This window comes from Chenopodium quinoa, unplaced genomic scaffold (assembly GCF_001683475.1).
Source record: "Chenopodium quinoa cultivar QQ74 unplaced genomic scaffold, ASM168347v1, whole genome shotgun sequence".
Classification (NCBI taxonomy): domain Eukaryota; kingdom Viridiplantae; phylum Streptophyta; class Magnoliopsida; order Caryophyllales; family Amaranthaceae; genus Chenopodium; species Chenopodium quinoa.
In genome coordinates, this window is record NW_018744718.1 from 1,709,707 (window position 1) to 1,716,666 (window position 6,960).

The following is a 6,960-nucleotide window of genomic DNA, read 5'->3' on the forward strand; positions in this document are numbered from 1 at the left end:
ATAATAAAGCAACGCCCTACTACCTTTTTCAGGGGAGAATGTCCCTGACAACAACATCAGCGCAAAGATACGCACCCGCTGCTCTCGGGTGGTCGCATCATCATCAAGAGCCGCTGCCAGCGTCGAGCGGCGAATTCCCCTAGCACTAAATCATCCTCTACGGGCTCATGCTCCCGTCGAGTATTTCGGGACCGTGAACCCGAGCCTCGTTGTCTAGCCATGCTACATCGTGCAAAATCATCATAAATTAAAGTTCTATAGTATCTAAGGTTCGCCTAGCCGCATGATACTATGTTCGCAAAAACAGAGTACGTAGTACTAAAACAGAGCACAAATTCAAATTGGGCATGACGGAATTTTTCAAGAAATCAAACAATTTCTTGCAACACTATAGTAATTATTGTGACAAATTGGACAAGAATTGCTAGCAAAAACATCAAGAACGAGTCACATTGTTCTTCACGACCTTAAGAGGTCCAACAATGGCAAATTGCTCATTTCTTCGCCAAATTGAGTCAAACAAGTCTCAAATTACTCCCAAGGCAATATATAAACAAAATCAAGAAATTTCATGGCATAAAACTTGACAAACAAAGCAAATTGAGCATTATAAATTTCGAATTTTCATGAAATTCATGAATAAACATGCCAAAAATTCATGAAAACTGATGTGAGTTTGAAGAAAACTTACATAGATCGGGAAAGTAGATGAAAAGAGCTTTGATTTTCAACAAATTTGAGCAAATTTGGTTGAGAAACGAGCAAGAACCGAGCAATTGAAGTTTTCGGATTTTTTCGAGCAAAATCGCGACGAGCAGCCAGAAAAATGAAGAGGAAAGGGGTATTTAAGGAAATCCCCGTGCTGGCGCCAAGCCCTATGCATTGGCGTCACAAATTTGGCTTGGCTCCTGGCGCCAATCTCAACGCCTGGCGCTAAGGCTAAATGAGTGGCGCTGATGGCTTTTCAGTGGCGCCAGATCACCCAGCCCTTGGTGGGGTTGATCTACCTTTTTGCAGCATATTTTTGGGTTCCTTGGTATGCCAGTTAGCCCCTCTAAGCAATTTGACATGATTTAGTAATCGGCTTGATTACCTAAAGTGATCGACCTGATGAAAGATCGTCTCACTTAGCTTAAAGCGCCTAAGCATTGGCTCATTAACAAAAAGCACCGACATATAGGTTCAAAAGCAAAAGGGCACCGACGTACAGGTTCAAAGCAACAGAAGCGCCGACGTACAGGCATAGCGGGAGCAAAGTTCAGGCGAACTTTTAAAGATCGACAGGCGTGGATCTTCGATAATTTCCTTTGGAAAATTATCGCATCAAATGAGGATGACTTCAAGAGAGGATATCTTCGACAACGTTCCCTAGCTTGCGGAAAGTTGTCACAAACAACTGGAGGTAATTTCGGGTGAAGTTGTCTTCGATCATATTCCCTTAGGCATGGAAGATGGTCATAATGCGGATGGAGTTTGTTTCGAGAGAAATAATCTTCGATGGTATTTCCTTGGACGTGGAATATTATCAATGCGGAGGAGGATCGTTTCAGGTGAAGTAATCTTCCAAATTGGAAGCAGTTACAGGCGTAGCGGTTTTCAAGCGGGATGGCATTCTCTAGCTTGCAGGAGGTCATCAAAACAACAATAAAGCGACATCAAATCGGTTACTTTCAGAGACGTGTGCTCGACGGTGCAAGATACGCGTTTCTTAACTCTTTTATCTGTTTAACTAACGCTAGTTTTGCAGGTATCGGCGTTACAAGAATGATTTAGGATTGCGGAACGTTCTGAATCATTCTCCGTCCCTATCGATACTTTGACTTTTGTTTTCGAAACTCGCGTTTCTCCAAACTCAGTCAAAGTGGGGGCTTCTGTAGACACCCATTTGTGTCTCCCCAAAACCAAACCCAGTGATGAGTACCTTTCACGCCGAATCATAATCGAATGAAGTGAAAGTGTGGAAAGTCTAGTGTTGCGGATAGTTTTAATTTCTTTTCTCTTCTCTCTGTTTTTGAAAACTTATTTTAAAAAAACAGCCAATCCAGTTTGGTTGATCCATGATATGGGTCCAATAGTAAAGTAGTTGGATAGGGCTTGCAAAGACCTTTCCAACGATATATTATAAGCCCAATTCCGATGAATATTGAGAAAGTTATGGCCAATTTACTAAACTGGGCCCAGTTTGAGCTTTATGTACGGCCCAATGATCTTGGGGAGGGCCTAATATGATTTATCATTCCTAATGCAATTAGGAATGGTTTTAGTCTTCTAGAATCTTCTACAAGGTTCTTTTCATTCCTAATTCAATTAGCATTGATAAATTGACTTTTGTTGACTTTTCAGAGTTTTAATCAAAATCAAATGGCATTTTCGAGGAAATTATATGATTTTATCTTCCAGTACGGCAAACTTATCTAATTTTCGAAAACGAGTTAAAATTAGGCTTAGCGCCTGACCCCAGGCTTTGGCGCCTGGAACCAGGCTTGGCGCCTGGCGCTAGTGTTGGTGCCTGGCGCCAGCTAGCCAGGGTTTGCGCCAACTCTATTTTTTGTGCGTCAGAATCTGTTTTGTTTATTTTATCTTTTTGGCTGATTTTCTCTATAAATATCGTATTAAAAACTCCGTTTTCATTCACTAACTCTCATCAAGATTTTCTTTATTATTCTCTCTCTATCTCTTTCTCTAAACTTTGTTTTCCCATACAAAATTCCGCATTCACAAGATCTAGAAACACCTTGCCATATTCAAAGTTGCCTTCGCCCTAGACGTGAAAGGTTTAATTTCTGAGGGTTTGGTCCCAAATCTCTCTTTCAATTATTTAATTTAATTGTTGATTTTATTATTTTCCTTGAAGTTACTAACGTGTGTTTTTTGTTATTAGAAAGAGGTACGAGGCATCAAAGTAAGTGCTTTAATGGTTTTAATTGATATTATGATGTAGAAATCATGTTTATATTGTTATTATGATATTCCTAGTATCATGTCTAGGGTAATTTTAATATTTAATATGATTGTTACGATGCTTCCTATGTTCTTCCTAATATTTATGATTGTTAGTATCATGTTAGGGTTAAAGATTTGATTTTTATTGCTTAGTGACATGCTAGGGTTTGTTATTAATCTCGTTAGTTTCATGCCTAGGATCTTGCTATTATTATTATGCTTAAATATTAACATGAACATGATTATGATTTTAATTGTTATAATTTATGATGATTATGAATATTATGATTATTATTGTGATGATTATAATTATTATGATTATTATTTTATTATGTTGCTTGATATTTATTGTTATTGCTTGATCACGCCTTTATGCATGTTTAAAGGGAATTCTATACTTGTAATCACGCTTAATAAGATAATTAATAATCTTGTTAGGGTTAATATGATTATAATTCAAGTGATCGCCAATAATAGATTTATTTGTGCATTAATATTCAACCAACATAGATAAACAGGTTTAGGGTTAATCCTATTGATTGCATGTTAATCAGAAAGCGCACATGAATACGATCAGAATAAAGTAGAGGCCTATTATTAGGGCAGGTTCAATCTCTTTTAGGTTGGATTTGTACCTTCATCCCCGAACCCTTATTTGGTTCTAGACCTTATGGAGTTGACGATCTCTTGGATCGTTAAGGGGTGTAACCTTCATCCTATGAACGGTTTACAAGTTCCTTAAAGACTTGTTGGCGACTCTTTTGCTCTATCTTCTTCCCTTTTGGACGCCACCGTACTTTAGTGTATGATCACAGTGGGGTTAAAGCTAGTGGGATTAAAGCTTGAAATTATTCCCTACACATCGGGTTTGACAAAGTGGTGGGAAGTTTTAGTGTTTTAGAAAAATGTAGGTGGTAATTAAAAAAAAAAATTAATGATTATTACTAAAACATCGACAATTGTTTTTTGTTTTTGTAAAAAAAAAACCTTGCTAATGATTAAAAAAAAATCTCGGCTAATGAACGCCCCGGGGTGTTGGATAAGCATTTAAATTCTTACTTAAAGTGGTATTGATTTGGGAAAGCATGACAAAATCACGCATCGACGATCGGTGTAATTAATGTTAGTTTTAATTTAATTTTTCTACTTTTAATTAGCTTTCGTTAGCGTTTGCCTATTTAAAAAACAAAGGAACCCTAACAAGTACTCAGTTTCAACTCTCCTCTTTCTTTTTATTTCTTTAACTTAACCGCCGCTCAAGTTTTACTCTCTCATTTCCTTCCTCATAATCAGATCTATAATTAACTTCAATCAACACTCCATTATTATACCCCCTTCGATTCTGTTCAAAATACATCTAGAAAATCATCAAATATAGTATTTCTCGAGAGTTGATACACATACAGTCATTGTATGTAGTCCCTACATACAATACCATTAGAAATTTGACACACCATCAAAAGGGGGAGAAAACTAGGATTCATATATAATTTTTTTTTTTATTTGAAAAACCCAAAGAGGGCTTAGGCTGGAATATCATTAGTAGCTAAAGCAGAAATTCGTGGTGGGATTACATTACGCCACACTCGTTTACCCACATCCCAAGGTTGATAATGAGCCAACTCGTGCGCTACCTTATTACCACCACGTTTAACAAAAGACCAAACTACACTAGAGAAATTAAAAGCAAGAGCTACAATATCATCTAAAATTGAATTCAAATGGAACTTGGACCCATAATTTTAGCAAATAAAAACATGACAAATTAAGGTTGTATGTAGGGACCACATACAACAGTTGTATGTGTAGTCTTTTCAAGTACTTCTCATACGAAAATCTACACCAAAGAGGCACACATAATATTCACTTCAATCGAGACTAATAGAATTTGACGAGAAACGAAGCAAAATATCTCAGATTTTGAATTTGTATTTTCCCAACAAGAACATATCATTTTCGACGACGTTTCTCATTTTACCACGGGGTTCGTATTTTCCTCAAATAAGTGCCTTGATATATGTGCTTAGCTGGACATTAGTTAAGTTAACCCGATGGACTCTCTTTTTAACCCGAGAGACTCTATGATGTATTTAATTGATTTGGCCGGAATTGAGTACTCAAACGGTGAAAAAAAAGAGTACTCAAACATCGAAAAGAGTGAAAAGTGAAGCTCATTTGTGTGGTTAACTCTTATAAAGTGTTGCACTGTTGCAACTTGCAAGTATTGTACTACCCTAACATTGTCATTTTAGGGTGGTATTGGAAATATATAAATATAAAAAAAAAAAAAAAAAAACGGAGTATATATATATAAGTTACCTTTTTTTTTTTTTTTTTTTTTTTTTCCTTTTCCCTATTCTTCCCTTGATTTTCCCTAATTTGAAGGATAAGAATTCAAGATTTGTGATTACTTTTGGTCTAAAATTAGGGTTTCATTTGGGAGGAGAGGGGAAAATTGAGGGAAGAAGAGGGAAAAGGAAAAAAGAAAAAAGAAAAAAAAGGTAACTTAAGCTTTCTTCGGCCATAAATTTTAGTCGAGGTTGGTCAACGGACCCTACACTCAACCCAAATGAGATATAAGGATCTTTTATGCCACCTCTTTAATAAAAGAGTTTTTCTCACAAGGTCGACCACTTTAAAATACCTTCCTCGCAAATTTTCCAATAAATTAATTTATTGACAAAAAAAAATAAAGTACTTGTACTTGTAATATGCTTTATAATTTATTTATTTTTTTAAAAAAAACTAATATGATTTATACTCCGTAATTAATAACATACGAGTACTGACGAGTACATAATGTTGAATGAAAAAAAGAAACAAGAAACTTGTAAATGTATTACATGATGATAAATAAAGTGAAATTCAGAAATATAAATTTAGCAGAAAAATAGGCAGCAATACGATTATGAAATATTACGCATCCCTTTGTACCGTGATCCAGCTCACCCAAAGTTAATTTTTTTTCTCTTCATTTGATGATTAAATGAAAAACTATAACTAAAATGAGAACAAAATGCTCATGGGTATATCGTGCACCTGCTACTCGGTGTATATAACAACCTCTCATACAATTATGGTTGTCGTCCGATGACCACTTGTCCACCTGGATATCCAGCTGGAAAAGCTCCACCTGGATAAACTGCATCAGCATAAATTGCAGGACCATAAGGATCATATACTACTGCTCCTACTTCTAGTGGTTGATGATGTATAATAACTGGTGCTGCGTCTGGTGGTGGATCCCTGCAATTTCGACCACCGAATACATTACCAACTATACACCCAACAGTGTCGCCTATGCCGCCGAATAAGTCTGTTGTGACAAGCATTGGCTGCATTATAACCATGGCTATCAATAACACCACCATACACTTTGTCACTTGACTCATTTTCTTATTGTTCTTGTAATATGAAAGATTGTGTTTGATCGGATGCATAAAATTAATATTAGTAAGTGGAATTGGATCAGCTATTTATAATAATTAAGGCTACCTTGTGGTAGAATATACTTCCTTCAATTCGTTTTTATTTAGTTGACACGTTTGATTTAGGCACATATATTAAGGGGGAGATAGAGAGTGAGAAAGAATGAAAAACAAGTGGAGCGTAGCTTGTAAATGCAAGGTATAAAATTTACCTCAAAAGGAAACGTGTCAACTAAAAAAAACATCCTAAAAAGGAATACGTGTCAACTAAAAAGAAACAGAGGTAGTAAAATTTAATTATAATAATCAAACATTCTTCAAAGAGACGTGGTTTCCACATCCATATACTTCAAAATCAAATTGAACAGATGTGCTGTGGTTTCCTCGATCAAGCCATCTGAAATTTACAAGTATATATGTACATATGCCAGTGAATAGCATGGTGTACATGATGGGTTTTAAACTATTAATTAATAACCAATTTAAATATAAATTAATCAACTTTAATTTAGCACGTTTACCCTCCAAGCTAATTACTACCTCCGTTTCTTATTAGTTGCAACTTTGGGGTATTATTTGTGAGATATAA